General features: G+C 43.9%; 1 protein-coding gene and 1 pseudogene across 1 annotated transcript in view; one reads left to right on the forward strand and one right to left on the reverse strand.

The window, feature by feature from the left end:
* Nucleotides 1–24,926, forward strand: part of LOC126198934 (uncharacterized) — a 1,245,788-nt gene that overhangs the window by 631,291 nt on the left and 589,571 nt on the right. The gene's annotated exons all lie outside the window — the stretch shown is intronic.
* LOC126200111 (5S ribosomal RNA) lies at nucleotides 23,283–23,400 on the reverse strand (annotated as a pseudogene).

Consider the following 24,926-nt stretch of genomic DNA (forward strand, 5'->3'; position numbering starts at 1 on the left):
GGTTTTTGATTGTCTGTGACTTTTGGTGAGCGCACTTCGGTACCGTTATATGTGATTACTACACGATGGCACTGGTGCACCGAAAGGCATCTTTCATTTAAGCGTGAGTAGCAGTTTTGGGTAGTTTTTATTTCCTTTGCAACAATTATCCGGATAATACACCATCATTTAAATACGAATTGATGCATCTCGATTTGGTACATAACTAAAAGATGAAAACACACTTATGGAGAAATATTTTATCTACGAAATTAGGACAAACTTCCTCCATTGCTGTTCAGTGTGGGATTTGGTTTGAAATCGTATGGTTGCTTGCAGATGTCCAGTCTTCACGTCTTTGTACTTTCTTCTTCATTACTCTCTAGATGTTACAATCGACACGTTCTTTAATTTTACCAATGTATTTCAGTTGTGTCCTCCCTCCAGTTCTTTTTCCATTGATGAACAGGATATACCTCTATGATTGTTGTCAGAAGCACCTGGTACATCAGTAGATAACCTGAACTCTTATGGCACTGTTCCACAATCTCATCTTCTCTTCAGCACTTTTAATTACTTCGTCATTCGTGGTCTCATTACTTCCTTTGCTTTTCAGAACCTACAACACAAAAGAGTCCAATCTTTCTCAGTCTACAGAGTCCGGGTCTCTTGCCCATATATGTCAACTCCAAACGTAAAAATATAGTATGGAGGAAAGATACATGCTTTGAGACGTGATACTATTAGTGACTGTAAACAAAAAAGTTCATGTGGACATACGCCCTATTGCGAATGGTTTCAGAGATAGAACACGTCTAATATCAATTTTTTACGGTTTTATTTAATAAATCGAAAACCGCACACTGCAACGAAAACGCAGTTAAACTAAATTAAATTTGCTACAAAAAAGGTCCTATCTATTTTTTGTACAAGACTAACAGTTTGCGCGGAGAGCCCGCGGGAATAATGGAAATCTCGCGCGACGATCGTGCGCTGTAGGTTAGGTACTTTCTGTGGGCCAGTTTGAACTGGTTTTCCGACTTGATAGACCATAAGCGTCCCGTATCAAAATATTCGTCTCAGCTTCCTCTATATTACTGTGATATGTTGTAAACAACGTTAATGAATAATACAGAAAATAAATAGAAATGTATATGAAAAGAGTTGTATCCCGGAAACCATTCACAATAGGTCAGTTATTAGTTCAGAATCAGTAATGCTATCATCCGTCAAAACACGTACCTTTCCTCCTGACTCACCCTGTATGTATTTAACTTTCCAGGTGAATGACTTTTCTTACAAGCATCATACTAGATTACGGATCATAATGATGCACGCGGACGGCTTATTACCTGGTGCCGACATCGTTACAATTGGCAGCGCTTGGGTACCTTCCATATTAGGTATCAAGTGTAACGGCGTTACATAGTTAACTTTAATAATGATATGTGTTGTCGATGGTACTGAGGAGAAGATACAGAGCCTGAAACCACCTACAGTTCTCAAACAGCTCAAAGGAGGTTGCCAGGCTTAAAGTCCTCATTCGACATGTGGGTCTTCGTCAATACAGACACGTGACCTGCTGCATGAGCGGGCTACGAAAATATTTGTACTCCAGGACTCAAACCGGCTTCGTGTCACCGCATGAGGACAAATATGCTAGCTCGGCTACTGACAAGCGAACATTTCAAACATGCCAGGGTGGTCTGGATAGGGACCGCCTACGTAGCTGACTTGCTGTCAGAGCGGTCCATCTGAAGGGAAGCAATGTGCGTTGGGTATGACGAGAGAGCCATGTGTCAGTGTACGTGGGACGCCAGCAAATGGTTCAAATGGCTCTGAGCACTATGGGACTTGAATTCTGAGGTCATCAGTCCCCTAGAAATGAAATGTCGTGTGGCTAGGGCCTCCCGTCGGGTAGACCGCTCGCCTGGTGCAGGTCTTTCGAGTTGACGCCACTTAGGCGACCTGCGCGTCGATGGGGATGAAAGGATGATGATTAGGACAACACAACACCCAGACCCTGAGCGGAGAAAATCTCCGACCCAGCCGGGAATCGAACCCGGGACCTTAGGATTGACATTCCGTAACGCTGACCACTCAGCTACCGGGGCCGGACAGTCCCCTAGAACTTAGAACTACTTAAACCTAACTAACCTAAGGACATCACACACATCCATGCCCGAGGCAGGATTCGAACCTGAGACCATAGCGGTCGCGCGGTTCCAGACTGTAGCGCCTAGAACCGTTCGGCCACCCCGGCCGGTGGGAGGCCAGCACGTACGTTGGGCTGCTTCCCTGGACTGCCTGGAATCATACCTGGAAACTCGAATCGGACTAGCTGCCTGGAGGACGGCTTTGTGTTCGCACCATTAATTAAAAAGTGTTCTACACCGAGAGTGAATCTAGGAACAGCATGTACCGTTGCCTTTAAGGATGGCCCACAAGAGGCATACCCGCCCTACAGTCTTCACCTCACGGCTCACGACGTGTAACCAGTGGCTGGTGTCGTGATGAAAGAGGCAACTGGAGTCGTCAAAGGCGCGGTGAGAGGAGACTGTGCCTTCTTCTAAATTTAACGTACTTCAATTTTGTACTGTTATACTTTATCGCTGGGGGTTACAGTATTCGAGTTATTCAAGAAAAACGAATTTGAAGGTCACTTTTCTATGTTTATCTTTAATAATTCGAAAACTACAGCCTCTACCGAAAACGTATCCCAGTACAAAATTTAATTACATTAAATTTCCTACAAACATGTCCTTCTGACTTTTTCTGTAGGACTAATAGCCTTCACATAGCGAGTGAGAGAATATGGAAGTCTTGTCCATGGTATCCGAAGTAGTTGCGGGCTGCATAAAACGCATACACAGGATCAGCTGAGTCATCCTGTACATGCATAGAATATCTCGGTTGGTCTACGTACGCAACAGTACGTGGAACGAGATGAAACCGACATTAACTCTCATATAGTGTAACAGGGTCACCAGGAGTGTGAACTCTACAATAAAACATGTGGTCGGTATTAACGCATGTAGCATAACACTAGAACAGTATTACAAATTTCAGCGGATACAATACGTTCCTGGTAACAAAACTATAACGTTATGACGGCATGCTAAATATAGAGTTCATCAATCTTTGAAACGGCTCCCCATGGCACGGAATCGGCAAATGAGATGTCTACCCACAGTCACATAATTTACGTAAATTACAGGTAGGTAATTTGTAAGAGCGTAGCTTCCCAAACGTCTTCCATAGGGTTTAAAACAGGGAAATGTGGTGGCTCAGAAATCAACATGAGTTCAGTATCATGTTCCTTAAACGACTGTAGCACGATTTTTGCCTTATGACACTGATAGATAATCTGTTGGAAAGTGACATTGCCGTCGGGTAAGTCATCAAGCATGATGGGATCTAAGTGATCTGCAATCATGTTCATGTAGTGCACAGCTCTTACGGTACTTTAAGTTACTATCGCAGATCCTATGGAAAGCTTGGATGAACGTATCGAACAGTAGGGGGTGATAAAAATAAAACAGGCCCTGAAAATTACAATAAGACTGAAGCATGACTGATACTTGTGAATAAATAGCACTTAAGATGGTCGGAATGGTCATTGTTTTCCGCGCAAGGCTGTGCGCGACTTGTCAAGCTATGGGACACGTGTGGTAGCTCCGACTGAAGGATGGAAACAACAGCGTTTCGAATGTTCTGTTGTTCCTCCTTCAGTGTGTGAGGCTTATTTAAGTTGACATGACTTCCCAATAAGCCTCACAGGTAAAAATCACAGGGACAGAGCTCAGAAGATTGCTCAGGTGATTTCAATACCTCTCCTGATAGCCCTCCCTTCATAGAACGCGTCGTGTACACTCCTGACAAGGCGGTATGTGCTGTTGCACTGTCCTGCTGAAAATATCCATATAGTCTTTCATCTTCTGTGACTTGACCCACATATGGATAAAACAGTCCCTGGCCATACTGGATACTATTAACTGTTTGTTGAAAGAATCCTGCTATGATGCAGACATCAGATATTCCGCAGGTAATAGCTATTCTGACATTATGTAAGGGCCCTTCGCAGTACCTATGGGGATGTTCTGATGAATAACTGCGCGTACTCTGTAAGTCCACAAACCCTGACGTGCTGAACGACGCCTGATATGGAGACATGAAATACTGGGGATATAATAGCCCAGATCTAAAAGTTCTAATTTCGTACAGAAACCAGTAGCAGAACTTAACACGAGAAAGTTCATCCGTATGTTTCCTGCGCTGCAAGCGGAACGCGGAAGAAAATTTAATCTGGTCAGAAATATTTTAAAGCCAAACACTTCAGCTTTCCTCTATGCAACTGTGGACTGATTTATGTGTTTCTATGGGCAGTCGTCGCTAGACTGACCATAATTAACTTTTTTACTTAACATGCCAAGCTTTATTTGCTCTTTCAGTGTCGTTGCGGTTTTGTCTAGCTTTGGTTGTGTTTTCTGTTATGGTTATAGCTCCCTTGCCTGGTTGTTGAAAATTTTATGTGTTAAATACTGACTGATATTGCGGGGATTACACTCACAAGCTATTAACTACCCGATGTTTTTTCAGTGTTTGCTGCCACTGGATGTAAGAAGTGTTTCAGTACACATTCACATACAGTTACATGAAGGCTACGCTACAATCATTCTGAATATATGTTTAGTGCGCTTGTTCTGTAATACCTAACGTAAAATTACTCTCCTTTGGGACTACAGTATTTTTTTTTTTACTTTTTTATTTTTTCCAGTTGGGTATCTATAATGTTAACAGTTCTTTTGCTTAATAATATCAGTTCTCAGAATCGATAAGTTTTTTATTCAGAATTCGGAAAAGTTCATTTGTATATTTGGTGAGACTTTTTCAAATGTTCCAGTTGGCGTGCATGAACAGTTTAACGCTCTAGAAAAATTGTTAAATCTGTCCATCTTACAATGTGGCGTGCACGTCAAGACTGCCGGCGACTAGTGTAGCTGGTCATTGTTAACTGGGTACACTAATGCACGTTTTTAAAAAATTTCTTAGTACCTGTCACGCACTTCATTCCCTTCTTATGTGCTGGCGTTAAGCTTGTCGGCAATCAACTTGTCTAAATTTCGTTGTTCTCTTTGAAGAGCAGCGCGGACCTCGATTCAAAAGAATTTCGTTTCTGTCTTGTGGAGGTAAAAGGGGATTTACTGACAGTTTCCAGACCCAGGACATCGCTCTCTGCGTTTCTATATCTCTAAAATCCAACTTGCACAGATAAAGGGAGTTGGGATTTCGTCGAAGTTTGTTGGGGGCTTTTCTCCATTCGAGCACTGTTTTCTCATGCTAGCACTTCTTCCATGCAGTTATGGATTTATTTTGTACACAGACCGTGTCGCCCCATTTAGTCACTCGCACCATTTAGTCCCTTTAGTTTTGCATTGCAGACTAGGGTGAAGGTTTTGCCAAAACACCTCCAGTCTTAATCCCTTGCAAAAACAGTTCCGCACCCGTTTTCCACAAATTGTACTCCACATAATACTCGACAACGAATACGCGGTGCTTCGCCGTAACCACCATTTTGTGTTGCATTATATTGGTCACTAAGCACATCCGCTCTTCGGACTCAATCGAGCGTAATAACACAACAAAGTACTCCGGACAGAGAATGGGGGAGATGTGTGTACGCAGATATGTAACAGTAACTGATTATTGCATCAAAATCACTGTTGCCATAATTACTTCCAGCTTGCTGACAAGGATCCATTTCGCTACAGCCTTATAAAAATGTTCTGGGCTAGCTTTTTCTTTTCTTCCAATCCTGCATCTGTGGAGCAATGGATATTTCTAGCAGCCGTTCACTTGGATGACGGCATATCCTGACAAGACTATCGACGCTGTCTAAAAGGAAACTTGATTCATGATTCATCCGCCTGGCCACGCGTGTCCATTGATCCACGATCCAGTCTCGATGGTACTGTGCTCGCCATGATAACAAGTGATGATGTTTCTGTATCAACATGGGGACAGATAGGGACCTTGTGCTGCAGAGACCAGTTTTCGGCAATGTGCACTGAACTGTGCTCTGAAAAACTGTTGCGCACACCAGCATCGTACTTTGTCGTGAGATCTGCCACAAATTGCAGCCTATCCTGCTTAGCAAGGAGGCTAGGCACCGATGTCTACGGTCTGTAGTGAGATGTATGAGTCCAACACTTCGTCGCCCCCTCGGGGAGTTTCACCGCCCTTCACCCCTTTCACTTATATGCACACAACAGTACCAAGCAAACAACCGACCAGTTAAGCTATCTCCTAGATGCTCATTCCCAGGCGCCTGGCTGCTGAAATATGCCCTTTGTCAAAGTCGCTTATGACAGTGGATTTGTTCATTTGCAGTATGGTTATTGGAACGATTATTAATCCATCTCTGCTCCGCTTTTGCAGAATAAGTGATGATCCGCAAAAAACAACTTTGAGGGACAAACTTTCGCCGTTGACAAGGAAGGATAAATGTATCAATTTGATATAATTGACCCTGGTCGGAAACGACTCAGTCGAAAGTTATAACAAAAATCGTTCTTTGCTATCCGTATATTTGGAGGAGGTGATATGACCAAAACAAGGAAAAAATATGGGAAGCAAAGAGCCTGCAGTAGAAGAAATCGACCGAGAAAGGTATCAGAACGATTTCCGTTAAAACTTTCGACTCGGTCGTTTCTGCTCTAGGCTGTCTTAATCCAAATTGATACATTTACAATTTTCCATCATCCCTGAAATTTTGTAACGTCATCATGGAATCACCGCGCATATTTCTCTTACCTCGTCACGCATCCGCAACGCAGAACGCGTCATTCGGTCTCACTTGGTGTCATAATGTTTTGACACATCACTGTTTTTACAGATTCAGTAACATGGGGATGGGGGTAGACAAAACGTGCGATAATACGATGAGGTGACAAAAATCATGCGATCCTCCTAATACCGTGTCGGACCTCCTTTTGACCTCCTTTTGACTGGCATAGTGCAGCAGTTCGAGGTGGCATCGACTCAACAAGTCTTTGGAAGTCCCCTGCAGAAATATTGAGTCATAGAATGAAATTTTCACTCTACAGCGGACTGTGCACTGATATGAAACTTCCTGGCAGATTAAAACTGTGTGCCGGACCGAGACTCGAACTCGGGACCTTTGCCTTTCGCGGGCAACTGCTCTACCGACTGAGCTACCCATGCACGACTCACGCCCCGTCCTCACAGCTTTAATTCCGCCAGTACCTCGTCTGCTACCTTCCAAACTTCACAGAAGCTCTCCTGCGAAGCCTTGCAGAACTAGCACTCCAGGAAGAAAGGATATTACGGAGACATGGCTTAGCCACAGCCTGGGGGATGTTTCTAGAATGAAGTTTTGGAAGGTAGGAGACGAAGTACTGGCGGAATTAAAGCTCTGAGCACGGGGCGTGAGTCGTGCTTGGGTAGCTCAGTCGGTAGAGCACTTGTCCGCGAAAGGCAAAGGTCCCGATTTCGAGTCTCGGTCCGGCACACAGTTTTAATCTGCCAGGAAGTTTCATATCAGCGCACCTCCGCTGTAGAGTGAAAATTTCATTCTAGAAACATCCCCCAGGCTGTGGCTAAGCCATGTCTCCGCAATATCCTTTCTTCCAGGAGTGCTAGTTCTGCAAGGTTTCGCAGGAGAGCTTCTATGAAGTTTGGAAGGTAGGAGACGAGGTACTTTCGTAATTAAAGCTGTGAGGACGGGGCGTGAGTCGTGCTTGGGTAGCTCAGCCGGTATAGCACAAGCCCGTGTATGGCAAAGGTCCCGAGTTCGAGTATCGGTCCGGCACACAGCTTTAATCTGCCAGGAAGTTTCATATTGAGTCATGTTTCGTCTATAGCCGTTAATAATCGTGAAAGTGTTGCTGGTGCACGATGTTGTCCACGAACTGACTTCTCGATTATGTCCAATATATTTTCGATGACATTCATGCCGGGCGATCTGGGAGGCCAAATTATTCGCTCCAATTATCTAGAATGTTCTTCAAATCAAACATGAACAAATGAGGTAAGATGACATAACATCGTTGTTCGTGAGCATGAAATCTATCAATGCCTACAAATGGTCTGTAAGTAGCTAAATTTAACCATTTCCTGTCAATGATCGGTCCAGATTCCAGCTTACCAGCTGTTAGCAAAGGCTGTCTTGTCGGTCATCTGCTGCCATAGCCCATTAACGTTAAATTGGGGACACCGTCGTAACGGATACGTTCGTCGTACCTCCCACATTGATTTCTGCTGTCATTTCACACAGTGTAGCTTTACTGTTAACACTGACAATTCTACGCAAGCGCCACTACTCTCGATCGTTAAGTAAAGTTCTTCTGTCACAGAGTTGTCAATTGTGAGAGGTAATGCCTGAAATTTGGTATTCTCGGCACACACTTAGCACTGTGCTTCATAATATTGAATTCCCTAACGATATCCGAAACGAAATATGCCGTGCATCTAGCTCACAATGCTATTCCGCGTTCTAAGTCTGTTAATTCTCGTCGTGCGACCATAATTACGTCGGAAGCCTTTTCACGTTAATCACCTAAGTATAAATAACAGCTCCGTCAATGCACTACACTTTGATATCTTGTGTACGCGATACTACTACTATCTGCACAAGTGCATATCGTTATTGCATTACTTCCGTCGCTTCAGTTTAAGTGAATCAAATGTCATTCACTAGTGGCATTTTCTTCTGAACGTTTATTTCTTTGCTTTCTCCTTGTGCGAAGAGCAAAGCTCCTTAAGCACTTTGCGGTTGGCGCTCTGCTGGTCGGCTGACCTACAATGGCACCGCTGTAAGGGAACGGACGGCAGGGTGGCTGCCCTGTGACGGACCTGTAACTGAGTTACGTCGTCCAGTGCCCTTGGCTGGCCACCGCTCCATATCGATACATCGATACAGGTCGCATTAATACACAAGGTGCTCGCGGTGATGGCTTAGTCTCCACAGAGGACAGCAGTTCACATGCGTAAGTGGAGCTTCCCGTCATTTAAGTTCTGCACGAGAGAAGAACAAGTCAGGAAGACTAATCTGTGATGTTAGTCCGCTCTTTGCACTGCGATAACAATCGACAGTAGTGGACCGATAGCAATGAGCAGAAAAAATTCCCTCATTCACGCAGCATGTAATATAATTTTTTTTCTACCATGACTTTCCACGTCTATGCCTGCATTTGGGACACAATAATTGTCGAATCTATTGTATTTGTCAATAACGATGTTTTATTTTGCCTGTCAGTGCATCTACACAAGCAGTAATAGAAGCGCTTTAAGATAGAAGGTATTAAAAACCTTTATTCTGAATAATATTAACATTAAATGGCATTACAGGGCAAGGTCTTAGGCACACAATAGATCAGAACTCGCGAATGGGACTAGAAGACAGGACAACAAACAACGGACACAGTGGAAACCAATGGCACATCACCACATACTATCACAAATGATGACAGATGACATAGAGATCTTTAAATTGCACTCTAACAAGCAGCGCAGTGAAAACTACCCAGATCGTCAGAATATAAAGACAAAGGAATCAACATCTCGGAAGAAGACAAAAATTACAAGGACTCTGACTCCGAAGATGTCACCATACACTGTAATGCATATATGAATTCCCTTCACGTGTTTAAGCCAAGTTTTACGCACATCTATGCGATCGGGAAAGCTCAGTAGCAGCCAGGCTACATGTACATTTAACAATTAAGCGTCAGCAAGGAGCATTAGTGATGAAATCATAGGAGGCAATGTTGTGCAACCTTAGTAGCGACAGGATCCGACTATTCGGGAGAAGGATCTTTTAATATGAGACACTGTTCCGAGACAAACTTCCGTCACAATGTCCGGAAACGTGACGTCAGATCCGCATAGCAACAGCGATCTGAAAGCCCATTGGCTGAAAGTTTCGATATTTGTCCTTCGGGAAGACAGGGTGAGTTAGTCGCGAAGAGCCACTCGAAACACACGGTCGAGTGACCGGGGCGGCTCTAAACGAACGGTCGCGAGTGCATATTTCAGACGTTAAACAAGCTTGAAAGTAAACTTATTAGTTATAAGAACGCCACGTGTCGTGGGCAGTGTCTATCATTATGTCCAGTCAAAGAACTGTGTTAATGTGTGAAAAGGGTCGAATATAACGGCGTAGTCCAGAGCCGCCATATTGCAAATACTGATTCTGTGACGTGTGTGACAAAGCAATTTCTGCATTAAAACAAATATGGTACAAACGTTGTTGACAATTAACAACTGGCATCCATGGACACTCCACTTCAGCAGGATCACCACCTACATGGAACCTGGCGACTGAGCGCTACAACTGTGCGACGAGGGACTTACCGAAACAGCAAGATACCAGGTTAGTGATACCGCCCAGAGAAGCACTTTCTTCTCCCTACCATGCTAATGAGGGTGTTGTAACACCAGGGTGCGACATGTGTACAACAGGATGACTCCAGACGAGGATACTGAAATTTAAATACTCACTCCCCCCCCCCCAAAAAAAAACGAACAAAACCGAAAAACATACGGACCCAACACGCCAAAAAAGAAAAAAAAAACAGCCATACAAGTCGCGAGTAAATTAGATACACTACTAGTGGCAACAACCGCTGTTTTGAACAACTGAAAACTCGGCACAAATATGGTTCACTGTTAGAGAAATAATAGTGGCCTGAAACACGATAAGCGATGCACATTCACTCCGACATTTTCCTATTTGTTGACTACAGTAATAGCCTTTAAGAACGTGGGGATTTGCAGACGAATCCTTATTTTACTGCAAAAGTAGCTCGTTAATGAACAGAAATTAGTTACGTAAAATTTAGATAGGATATCTTCGATTTTGATTTCTCATATTGGCGTATATTTGAATACGCATTGGAATTGCGATTAAAAAGCTTATATGATCCTTTTTGTTTAGTTTTTCTGTAATCAATACATTCAACCTTTCATTTTCAAATGCCGTCAGCCTATTTGCTGTTGAATTTGTGGAGCCTCCCCCTGCATTTTTCGGCGATCATATTTAAGCATATGTTTCGCAGGCCAGGTCCGGCTCCTGCCTCACCCAGGAGATCATCTGTAAACAGAAATGGCATACGAGTCATATCAGTCAGTGCTGCAGTCGCGGACCCTAATTTACGTCTGGACGGTCACATGCTCACGTGCTACACGCACGTATCCTTCCGCAGGCGTGTACTTAAGTCGACGATCCACTCGCGGAGAGCCGCTTAGGTCCCGAGCTCCGAACAACCAACAGCTGCCTCTACTGTCAGCGGCGGACCACCTGCTGCTGCCACTTCGCAGCCTGCGAAGGTCTCGTGCCGCCCTTCTCTTGAGTCACGTCCGATGCTGCGCTACCAACAGGCGGTCCCAGAGCAGCGCTTCGCAGTAATTGTTGAGAGTGAGGGGGATAAAGACAGCATCAGCACACATTGCAGGTAGCCTACGGGAACTATACATTTAGGGGCAAACCTATTGCTCTGTTTCGATTGACAGGTCCTTAACATATTGTTCTGTTAAGAGGATTATGACCTCCTGGTGATAATTGGTCCTTTTGATTGACATGTCGCTAACCTATTCTTCGGTTAAGTGGTTTTCCAAGAAACCAACCGCGATGCGTTGTGTTTGTTCTGTCCGAAAAAACAGACACAACGCATTCATATAAATAATTTAGACAGAACTCAACTCACATGACCATTATTTGAATTCGTTGATACGTTATCATTATCATCAGAATACGTTGATCGTGGGAGGAATGAGCGCCATTTCCCTTTTACTGAAGGTTTTTGTATAGACTTGTCTCAGATATTCCATTACACTGTTTACTGAACCCGATAACCGCAAGCTATCAGTAACAGAAATTATGTACTTGTATAAGAGGTTTGCAGCAGTACATGCACTTGCTACCAATTCCTCATTTATTTTTAGAGCTATCTGTTCCTCTTCCTCTCTGACCCCCCTTCCTCTGTCTTCAGAATACTGGTATATTTCACACATATTTTATTTTGTTGCCTGATACAATTACCTTTTTCTCATAATAATTATGCTTAGATTTCTGGATTAATTACTTGAATATTTGGCAGTATTCTTTGTAATGCATCAGAGCTGTCCTAGGTAGTAGGTTTCATTTCATTTTTGTACCACATGATACCTTTATTCCTTGCGTAACCTACGGTTTATTTTTAGACTTCAGTTTGATTTAAGTTGTATTTTTAGAGAGAACAATTTTCAAATGCTGTAGTAACTTTATTAATATATGCTTTGTATTTTATATTTTAAGTGAAAACTATTGTAATCATCTATCCAGTTCATGTCTCAATTTACTACACTCCTGTACTCAAATTTAGCAGATGTTAAACCCTGACAAGTTTCAACATTTAAACATAAGAATCTGCGTGTCTTGAACAAATAGCCCATTTACTATTGGTCTTGTGATATCACTTTTACCTTAGATTTGCCCTCAAAGACATTATCAGTAGCAGTCTCAGTATTTACATACCTTACTAGTGGTCACAGGATGCTCAAAGAGGAAGGTTATATCAACTACTTTTCTCAACTCTAATAATTCTTCAACACACATAAATTCTAACTTTAATAATGGATTTAGTCTGTTAGTAATGAGTAAATTATTGCAGCATTTGAAATTTTTAAATTCGTTAAATAATTAAACGAAATACTGAAAATGTAATTTTCGTAGCCACTCGAAGTCAGTAGACAAGCAACCTGTATCTGACACTGGATGACCGTTTTAGGTACTTAATAAAACAAGGCGACTATAAGTGAGTAATCCGTTTTCAGAGTACCGTATTGCATGGACAAATATAACTGACCTATCAACAGAAGCCTAAACTCGCCATGTTTGCATTGTGCTCTCCAGTCGGTGTTACACGTGCTGCGCGTTGACAAAATAGGGACTACGCAAGAAAATAATTTTTGTGTCTTGGCATATGTGATATGTTTATACTTCGTCGATTGGTTTTTAACGGTCCCTAGTGTTTCCACCCTGTACACAAGAGTAAAAATTGCGGTCGTTCTGCACAGTCAACGTGTGTGATCACGTTCAAAGGGTTTTCTCGCCTATAATGTACAAAGAGAAGGATACAATCGTCCCAAGGACATCAGCAGTGTCAAAGGTTGCCTTGAACGTCGCTCTGTTGGTCATCGCTGTGCGGACTGTCGTTTTCGATAGCGAATATTGAACAAAAATTCAAACTTATGCCTCTCAAAGGGGAACAATTAGAGAGTTTTGAAAATGTATTCAGTTGTATTGCGGAGTGTATGATGAAATACGTTGCATGAGAGTTTGGGGAAAATCTCTTACCTTGATATCTGTAGTTATAATTGTTTCCCCAACCGACTGCTGATTCCAAGAATATCGTCTTCCAAGACAGGACTCCCCACATTGGAGCGTCCATGTTCGCCGCTATCTGAACGACGAACTTAGAAATTGCTGGTTTGGGCGTCGTGTTGTAGACGATATGGCTCTGTTCCCATGGGCCCCAGGCAGCCTCACCTAACGTCTCCTGACTTCCTCATTTGGCGGTACATTAAGAACAATGCTCTTGTGCCCCCATTGCCTAAATCACTGGAACATCTCAGGATATGCATCAGCTCTGATGTGATGGCCATGGGCAGGATTTTCTACATTAGGTATGGAAGAAACTTGACTTCCTCTAGACTTCAACTTCTATCATTATCGAATTCCTATTTTATTATTTATATTCTACTAGCAAATGTTAGTTTTTAATTATTTATAGAGAAATTTGCTATCTACTCATTTGCTGTTTACTCATTTCAGTATTCTATGGCGAATGATATATATCTTCAAATCAAAGTCACCAATGTGAGGGCAGGTGAACTAATACCTGTACGAAGTTTTGGAAGTCAGTAATGGAAACTTAGATGCAAAGCAAACGTCTGAGGTGCATAGAAGTGTGAGCGCATGGGGTGGGCTGTTTGGTGGTGGTGGGTGAGGGGGGTGGGGGGTTGCTTCATGCAAAATTTGCGGTAGTGCATGGCACAGGAGATGGGGATGCTGATATAAGCGTAATGTGACATTCATGCAAACTTCATTCAATTTTAGCTCCCAGAAATGCAGAGTGGGGGGAGGGAGAGTGGTGGCTCTGGGGGCAGAGGGTGCTTCATGCAAAATTTGCTGAAGTGCAAGGGTCTTGGGAGGCCCTCCCCTCCCCTACCTTCCCCTCCCCTTCCTTTCTTGATCATGACACGTGGCAGGATGCCGTGATCTGTAGAATTACCTTCAAGATAAAGAACTGCTGATGCTGCTGTCAGTGAAATATGATATGCGCAACTGTCTAGCTGTAATATGACACCATACATAAGAAAGCGCTGGTGCTGATGTCAGCACATTCTCTGTCAGAACTTCGAAGACCATAGAACAGCGATCACGTTCGCTACATCAGTTAAAAGTACGGCTACGTCTCGGACAGAATATTATGTGCATATTTTACGTGCATAAGTACAGTAAATTTGCACCTCTGGATCATGGTTACGGATAATGATATCTAAGAAAGTTTAAAAGTTCTCCAACATCATCATCTTAAGAACATATTTTATACATTTCCACGATTTATTATATAAATGGCCTTTCCATTTATTGCTGCTATTGGCAACCAAACGCCGTGGTTTTACATGCGTATAGATTTTCGAAAACGAGAAAATGTTTTTCTAGGTTAATGTTTAAAGAATGTACTGTTGATATCTGAGCCATTTCGTATGGTTATTTACATAATTGCGGCACACGGTGCAAAAACGGTTAAAAATCGATTTTGGCTGTTTTCTGCGTAAGTATGGTAACTTTGAAACAATGGATCTCGGTAACGGGTAACCATATCGAAAACAGTTTCTAAGTTCCCCGAGAATGTTATCTTAAGAGCGTATAGCAAAAATTTCGACGCTCTGTAATAAACATAAATTGTGCAAAAGTACCTCGCAAATGGCACTTTTTGGAAAGTCAGGGTTTTCAAGCGTTTTCTCAGGAACCGCCAGGAAAAAAATTTTTCTTTTATAAATTGCCACTGGTCCACCCTATACAACGGGTTGCTTGGGTTGGAGTAAGTGTGTAATGTTTGAATTTTGACAATAGTGCTTTAGGATAGTTACAGCGTGGTCGTCCTCCCTGATAGGTAAGAAGTACTGGCTAGACCAAGGGCTGTCCAAAACATTTGACCTGTCATCTCAGTCATCAGAACGTATTGGTACCGTGCACTGTCGCCCACGGACCCACCATCCCGAGACACCTGATCAAAGAAAACCAGTGGAAACATGATGATTCTCCACCGTCGTAATAGTCGAGGACACTACCATCATCAGTCGAACGTGACGTGAAGTATCCTTTTTCTTCTGCCATAGTTTGATGCTAACAGGTCGTTCTGTTAACGGTCAAATATTCGCTGGAGCATACTACCGAAATATCACGATCAGGTTAATGGATATTTTTTCCTGATGAAACGTCCCCGAAAGGCGATCCAGTGGAGTGTTTCTGACCATTGAAGATTACCAGCACATTCTGCACAGACTATTAAATTTTGCTTCTCACCCCGGTGTTCCCCTGACATGTCATATACTGACTTCCTTTACAGTCGTAGGATAAGGAAACCTCTGCGTAGCAGGAATTTTCTCAATGACGACGAGAATATTCTCAAAGCCTGACCGTTCCTGAATAGACAAAATGTGGACATTTATAGCTCAGGTGTTCGCCAAATCAACTGTCGCAGGAAGAAATGTGTCGTAGTGATAGGTAAATATGCTCAAGGAAAAAAAGGAAATGAAGAGAAGATGCACCACAAATCGGACGGATATCGCTGGATATGATTTACATGTACAGACAAACTGCGCAAGTCATTAACATGTTGCTCTAACTCAGGCCATAACGCGAGCAGTTATTCGGCTTGTCACTGATTATCGGAGTTGTTCGACTTCCTCCTCAGGTACATAGTGCCAAATTCACTGCCACTGGAGCGTTACATCGTCAAAACCGCAAGCTCAAATTTGTGTGAAATCTTTTGGGGCTCAACTGCTAAGGTCATCAGTCCCTAAGCTTACACACTACTTAATCTAAATTATCCTAAGGACAAACACACACACTGATGCCCGAGGGAGGACTCGAACCTCCGCCGGGACCAGCCGTACAATGCATGACTGCAGTGCCCTTGATCGCTCGGCTAATCCCGCGATGCAAAGCCGTGAGCTGATTGGAGGGCAGTGCCCATAATGCTCCAAATGTTCTCAACTGGGGAAAGATCTGATGATGTTGCTGGCCAAGATAGCGTTTGGCAAGCACGAAGACATTCAGTAGAAACTCTCGCCATGGGAAGGGGGGGGGGGGAGAGGGGGGTCTTTTATCTTTTAAAAATGTAAGCCCAGAATGGCTTGTCAAGAAGGGCCACAAAACAGATCATATCGTCCACGTAGCGCTGTGATGCCTGGGTGCCGTGGATGAAAATCAGAGGGTTCTCCTATAAACTAAAATGACACCGCAAACCATGTCTTGGTTATCGGGCTGTATGACGGGTGACAGTCGGTATCGGTTTGGTGTCGCCCCGCTGTCCTAGGCGTTTCCAGGCAAGTCTTTGCTGTTTATCAGGGCACAGTTGGAAGGGGGACTATCGCTGAAGCCAATTCTACTCCAGTCGATCAGATTCCATGCCGAAGACGTAGACAGATCTGACTATTGCCCGCCATACGGTCCGACTAGCATGAGCTGTGATCTTCATGTACCATTTTATTTCATAGCAGGAGCCCTTTGGTCGTTATCTGCGGCACCCTAACAGCACAGCGTTTTGTCGCGGCAAGCCACCTTGGGCTTACATTCCCCCAAGATAATGCCCGACTGCACACGACAAGAATTTCTACTCTTTGTCTTTGTGCCTGTGTAACTCCACCATGCCCAGCAAGGTTGCTGGATCTATTTCCAATAGAGAACATCTGGAGCACTTCTGGCAGGATCCTCCAACAAGTTCGGGATTTCGACGATTTAACGTGCCAGTCGGACAGAATTTGCCACGATATCCCTTAGGTGGGCATCCAACAATTCTGTCAATCAATGCTAAACCGAATAACTCTTTGAACGAGGGCCAGAAGTGGGTCAATGCGTTATTGAATTCCTAAATTTGTGAAGCTATTTCCCTTGAATAAATCGTCCAGTTTTTCTGAAATAGTGACCATTTGTTTGTCTGTAAGAGTACATCACTTCTACCAGTTTCCGTCCATTCGGATAATTCCTTCGTGGAGCGTCGTACGTTTCATGACCACTGCTTGATTTTTTTCGTGGTGGTAGTTAGAAATTTGTGACAACTTCTCGTGTTGGTCCTTTACGGAATTATGTTTATGTTTCTGGAGACGTGCATGGTATCCAAAAACAGAAAGCATGAAGAGCGCAATAGATGTTACTCTCCCTTACAAAAACTTTTTGTTGACGATGAAGCGCACTAGTTCTGTCAATATTTCCTCAGATTCTTATATATTTAAAAAAAATTCTAAGCAGCAAAGAAAACATTCGCGTCAGAACGGCAGCTTACAGTTTTAATTGCAGCGATGCGGGCGTCATGAAACCAAAACTAAAAAGTGAAATCTGTTGTCGATGTGTACGATGAGAGAGCTTGTCGGAGCGCTGGTGATACTCTGCCGCGACTCCTCTGCTAGTGCTCCGCCTCAAGAATCCCCGGGCGTCAACTTTTAATGAGGTGACACTTCATTACTACTGCGCTGGCTCCCGGCTTCTGACGAATGCTGCTCAGAGACAAGAAGAGAGGAAATTCTGACGTCATCCTCTTTTGACGAGTACTTCCAACCGAGCGCTGGGAATTATCAACTTGGTGCTCTCCGGCAGGAATCACGTACTATTAATGAAGCACTAACCGAATAGATGAATCAAGTCAGAAAAAACTATCGCACGAAATTGTAACTTTCTACGTCGCAGAGCAGCGTGGATATACGTAAAATTTCTATAATCTACCAGTGAGAGTGTTTACGTTTTTGATTTTTGCAGGCACGAATCTCCACGGCTGATGAGCACTTCTAGTTATCCATCACACAGAAATTATGGCGTACAGAATGGTACCAACCTTTCCGAGCTTTCGACACACTATTAGACATAGGGCGTTGGCTTTGATGAGATTTTATTCTGTAGCATTATTCTGAACGGCGTGAATAGACATAAACACAAATTTCTATAATCTATCAGTGAGAGTGTTTACGTTTTTGATTTTTGCAGGCACGAATCTACACGGGTGATGAGCACTTCTTGGTATTCCATCACATCGAAATTATGTCTTGTGACAGCCAGAGCGAGAGCACCAGCAGCAGCGAGTACTGTTTGTATAAAGCGTTTATTTTGCATTTTGTTTACGACCTTCCACTAAGGAAGGGATTCTATTAGTGTTTATCTTCTCTGCATAGTAACTAACAGTTCTTGATAAAACTTTACGTAGCTTTCGTGTTAGATTTCTTAGTGTTTTCTTGATCGTTTAGAACAGAAAGCGCCCTAAAACCGTCTTTTGTTTGTTTCGCGGCCGTTAGCCACTAGTCACTTGAATCAGCAGTTGTCTTGTGACAGCCAGAGCGAGAGCACCAGCAGCAGCGAGTACTGTTTGTATAAAGCGATTATTTTGCATTTTGTTTACGACCTTCCACTAAGGAAGGGATTCTATTTGTGTTTATCTGCTCTGCATAGAAACTAACAGTTCTTGATCGTTAGGAGAGAAATTTATTTTGTACTTATTTGCTGCGCTTAGCTTTTAAATAGTTTTTCTGGGAAAACCTAGCGTAGTTTTCGCGTCTCGTATTTCAGTGAGTGTTTCTTGATTATCAGAGTACCTCATCAGAAGATTATCTTGGGAATTTGTCACCGTATAGAGTAGGGTAAACATAGTCATGTGTAGGGACTGTGGTTGTTGTGAGCGGACGCAAGGAGAATTGGCCACTCTTCGGGGGCAGGTGGAGGCTTTGTCTGTTAGGCTCATCGAGCTCGAGGCGCAGGCGTCGGCTCGTAGTGGCGTTGGGGCAACTGTGGTGAGACCTATGCCTACTTCGGTGGCCTTGGAATCACATGGAACCCCTGATGTCGCTGCGTCTTCCGGCAGTGAGCATCTTACCGGTTAGCCATCACTCCAGGGTGAATGGCGGACAGTGGTGGGCTCGCGCGTGCCTGGCCGAAAGGCGAAGGTGGGATCTGGCCGCGTGGCAGCTGCCTTACCCCCTTCCAACAGGTACGGGGTGCTTCCTAGTGGTGATGACATCGTTTCCGAGCCACCACAGGATGCCTCGCCTGTTGGGCCAGTGGCCGATTCTCCGGCAAGGTCCCGACAGTCACAGAGGGCGGGCCTATTAGTTATAGGGAGCTCCAACGTTAGGCGGGTTATGGAGCCCCTCAGGAAAATAGCGGGTAGGTCGGGGAAGAATGCCAGTGTGCACTCGGTGTGCTTGCCGGGGGGTCTCGTCCGTAATGTGGAGGAGGCCCTTCCGGCAGCTATTGAACGCACTGGGTGTGACCGGCTGCAGATAGTAGCACATGTCGGAACGAATGACGCCTGCCGCTTGGGTTCTGAGGCCATCCTTGGTTCCTTCCGGCGGCTGGCTGATTTGGTGAAGACAACCAGCATCGCACGCGGAGTGCAAGCTGAGCTTAATATCTGCAGCATAGTGCCCAGAGTCGATCGCGGTCCTCTGGTTTGGAGCCGTGTGGAGGGTCTAAACCAGAGGCTCAGACGACTCTGCGACTATAATGGTTGCAAATTCATCGACCTCCGTTATTGGGTTGAGAACTGTAGGGCCCCCCTAGACAGGTCAGGCGTGCACTACACACCGGAAGCAGCTACTAGGGTAGCAGAGTACGTGTGGCGTGCACACGGGGGTTTTTTAGGTTAGAGGGACCCCCCCCCCCCTTGGGCGAAACGATAAAATACCTGACGGCTTACCAGAGAGAACATCAGCATCGTTGATAAAGAACGTCCGTCCTCAGAGACCAAAAACAGGAAAAGTTAACGTAATATTGGTAAACTGCAGGAGTATCCAGGGCAAGGTTCCTGAATTAGTATCGCTTATTGAAGGAAATAGTGCGCATATAGTATTAGGAACGGAAAGTTGGTTAAAACCGGAAGTGAACAGTAACGAAATCCTAGACACAGAATGGAATATATACCGCAAGGATAGGATAAACGCCAATGGTGGAGGAGTATTTATAGCAGTAAAGAATTCAATAATATCCAGTGAAGTTATTAGCGAATGCGAATGTGAAATAATCTGGGTTAAGTTAAGTATCAAAGGTGGGTCAGATATGATAGTCGGATGCTTCTATAGACCACCTGCATCAGCAACCGTAGTAGTTGAGCGCCTCAGAGAGAACCTACAGAACGTCGTGAAGAAGTTTCGTGATCATACTATTGTAATAGGGGGAGACTTCAATCTACCAGGAATAGAATGGGATAGTCACACAATCAGAACTGGAGCCAGGGACAGAGACTCTTGTGACATTATCCTGACTGCCTTGTCCGAGAATTACTTCGAGCAGATAGAGAACCAACTCGTGAAGCTAACGTTTTAGACCTCATAGCAACAAATAGACCGGAACTTTTCGACTCCGTGAATGTAGAAGAGGGTATCAGTGATCATAAGTCAGTGGTTGCATCAATGACTACAAGTGTAATAAGAAATGCCAAGAAAGGAAGGAAAATATATTTGCTTAACAAGAGTGATAGGGCACAAATCGCAGAATATCTGAGTGACCACCATCAAACGTTCATTTCTGAGGAAGAGGATGTGGAACAAAAATGGAAAAAATTCAGAAACATCGTCCAGTACGCCTTAGATAAGTTCGTACCGACTAAGGTCCAAAGCGAGGGGAAAGATCCACCGTGGTATAACAATCATGTACGAAAGGTACTACGGAAACAAAGAAAGCTTTATCATAGGTTTAAGAGTAGTCGAATCATAGCTGATAAGGAAAAGCTGAACGAAGCGAAAAAGAGCGTAAAGAGAGCAATGAGAGAAGCATTCAACGAATTCGAACATAAAACATTGGCAAACAATCTAAACAAGAACCCTAAAAAGTTTTGGTCATATGTAAAATCGGTAAGCGGATCTAAATCCCCTATTCAGTCACTCGTTGACCACGATGGCACCGAAACAGAGGACGACCGAAGAAGGGCAGAAATACTGAATTCAGTGTTCCGAAACTGTTTCACTGCGGAAAATCGTAACACGGTCCCTGACTTCAGCCGTCGCACGGACGCCAAAATGGACAATATTGAAATAAACGATATCGGAATTGAAAAACAACTGCTATCACTTAGTAGCGGAAAAGCATCCGGACCAGACGAGATACCCGTAAGATTCTACAGTGATTATGCTAAAGAACTTGCCCCCTTTCTATCAGCAATTTATCGTAGATCTCTGGAAGAACGTAAAGTACCTAGCGACTGGAAGAAAGCGCAGGTCGTTCCCATTTTCAAGAAGAGTCATAAATCAGATGCGAATAATTATAGGCCTATTTCGCTTACGTCAATCTGTTGTAGAATAATGGAACATGTTTTATGTTCTCGTATTATGACGTTCTTAGATAATACAAATCTCCTTCATCATAACCAACATGGATTCCGTAAACAGAGATCATGTGAAACTCAGCTCGCCCTATTTGTCCAAGAAATTCACAGTGCCGTAGACACTGGCGAGCAGATTGATGCCGTATTCCTGGACTTCAGGAAGGCATTTGATACGGTTCCGCACTTACGTTTAGTGAAAAAAATACGAGCTTACGGAATATCGGACCAGGTTTGTGATTGGATTCAGGATTTCCTAGAAGAAAGAACACAACATGTCATTCTTAACGGTTCAAAATCTGCAGATGTAGAGGTAATTTCGGGAGTACCGCAAGGAAGCGTGATAGGACCTTTATTGTTTACAATATACATAAATGACTTAGTTGACAACATCGGTAGCTCCGTGAGGCTATTTGCAGATGACACGGTTGTCTACAAGAAAGTAGCAACATCAGAAGACTCGTACGTACTCCAGGAAGACCTGCAGAGGATTAATGAATGGTGCGACAGCTGGCAGCTTTCCCTAAACGTAGATAAATGTAATATAATGCGCATACATAGGGGCAGAAATCCATTCCAGTACGATTATGCCATAGGTGGTAAATCATTGGAAGCGGTAACGACCGTAAAATACTTAGGAGTTACTATCCGGAGCGATCTGAAGTGGAATGATCACATAAAACAAATAGTGGGAAAAGCAGGCGCCAGGTTGAGATTCATAGGAAGAATTCTAAGAAAATGTGACTCATCGACGAAAGAAGTAGCTTACAAAACGCTTGTTCGTCCGATTCTTGAGTATTGCTCATCAGTATGGGACCCTTACCAGGTTGGATTAATAGAAGAGATAGACATGATCCAGCGAAAAGCAGCGCGATTCGTCATGGGGACATTTAGTCAGCGCGAGAGCGTTACGGAGATGCTGAACAAGCTCCAGTGGCGGACACTTCAAGAAAGGCGTTACGAAATACGGAGAGGTTTATTATCGAAATTACGAGAGAGCACATTCCGGGACGAGATGGGCAACATATTACTACCGCCCACATATATCTCGCGTAATGATCACAACGAAAAGATCCGAGAAATTAGAGCAAATACGGAGACTTACAAGCAGTCGTTCTTCCCACGCACAATTCGTGAATGGAACAGGGAAGGGGGGATCAGATAGTGGTACAATAAGTACCCTCCGCCACACACCGTAAGGTGGCTCGCGGAGTATAGATGTAGATGTAGATGTAGAATGGTACCAACCTTTCCGAGCTTTCGACACACTATTAGACATAGCGTGTTGGCTTTGATGAGATTTTATTCTGTAGCATTATTCTGAACCGCCAAGAAATCTATGGTTGTTGTATTGGACATAAAGTGAGGTGACCAAAGTCATGGGATACCTCGAAATATCTTGTTGGACTCCTTTTTCCCGGTTTAGTGCAGCAACTCGACGTGCAATGGAATCTAAAAGTCGTTAGACCCCTGCAGAAATATTACTCCATGCCTTCTCTATCTGCACAGCACTTTGTCTTCAGGGCACAAGTGACTCATCGGGACCCTCCGACCGCCGTGTCATCCTCAGATGAGGATGCGGATAGGAGGGGCATGTGGTCAGCACACCGTTCTCCCGGTCGTTATGATGGTTTTCTTCGAGTGGAGCCGCTACTATTCGGTCGAGTAGCTCCTTACTTGGCATCTCGAGGCTCAGTGCACCCTGAAAAATGGTAACAGCGCATGGTGGCCCGGATGGTCACCCATCCAAGAGCCGACCACGCCCGACAGTGCTTAACTTCGGTGATCTGACGGGAACCGGTGTATCCACTGCAGCAAGGCCTTTTCCATGCCTTCTCTATAGCCGTCGAGAATTGCGAAAGTGTGTCGGTGCAGAATGTTTTGTATGGACCGACCACTCGATTACGTCCCATAAATGTTAGATGGGATTCGTGTAGCGCGATTTAGGTGGTAAAATCATTCGCTCGAATGGTCCAGAATGTTCTTCAAAACAGTTGCCAAACTCGTGGCCCTGTGACATTGCACATTGTCATCTATAAAAGTTCCATGGTTGAATAGCTCCAAGTGTTCTCTAAGTAGCCGAACGTAGCCATTTACAGTCGATGATCCGTTCAGTTGGACCAGAAGACCCATTCCATTCCATGTAAACACAGCTAAAGCCATTATGGGGCCCCGCCCTGCTTGCGTAATACCTTGTCGACAACCTGGGTCCATGGTTTCTTGTGGTATGGGCCACACTCAACCCTACCATCGGCATTTACCAACTGAAATCGGGACTTATCTGACCAAGCCACGGTTTTCTAGTCGTGTGGGGTCCTAACGATAAGGTCATGGGCCAACGATAGCGGCGATGTCGTGCTGTTAGCAAAGGCACTCGCTTCGGTCATTTGCTGACGTAGCCTATTAACTCCAAATTGTGAAAACTGTGCTAACTGATATGTCCCACACTGATTTCTGCTGACATTTCATGCAGACTTGCTTGTCTGTCAGCACTGACAACATTACTCAAACGGCACAGCGCTCGGTTGTTAAGTGAAGTCCTTCGGTCACTGCGATGCCTGTGGTGAGAGGCAATGCCAGAAATTTGGTATTCTCGGCAAACTCTTGACACTGTGGATCTCGGAATTTACATTGCCTAAAGATTTCCTAAATGGAATGTCCTACGTAGTTAGCTCCAAGCACCATTCCACTTTCAAAGTTTGTTAATCCTCGTCGAGCGGTCATAACACGTTGGAGGCCTTTTGACACGAATCACCTGATATAAATGCAGCTCTGCCAGCGCATTGCCCTCTTACACTTTGCAAACGCGTTGCTACCGCATTTCTGTATGTGCCGCTGTGCCATGACTTCTGTCACCTTAGTGTATATCGTCATGTTACACTTTCCAGGCAATTAACGAAGACAGATTAGTTCATCAGAGACACCAGTCATTCGTAATTAGGGCGCCTGTATCAATATCATTGTAATATTCAGAGTTTGTGGAAAATTTCGTCTGCTAAGCACTTTAGATTTACAAACAACAAGCAGTTTCGTAGGGATAGAAACTGATGGGACACATGCAAGATTCTTTTTCATAATGAAGAATGAACTGCGAGTGTGCTTGACGTCTAGGTCTTCAGCATTGAGCACTCATACTGAAGTCTCGAAGGATGTATGTGGTTAAACTCAGTAAAAGTGTTGCCAAACTGTAGAATACAAGGACATTTCTTTTTCTAACGCTGTTTATGTGGAACACCCACACTCATACTCCAAATCTCCCACCGCCCCCCACGCACACCAACACATCTAGCCACATATCCAGGGTGTTTCAGAAAGTGATCATTAATATTTAGAGACATGACAGGAATGATCATT

This window comes from Schistocerca nitens, chromosome 8 (genome assembly GCF_023898315.1).
Source record: "Schistocerca nitens isolate TAMUIC-IGC-003100 chromosome 8, iqSchNite1.1, whole genome shotgun sequence".
NCBI lineage: Eukaryota > Metazoa > Arthropoda > Insecta > Orthoptera > Acrididae > Schistocerca > Schistocerca nitens.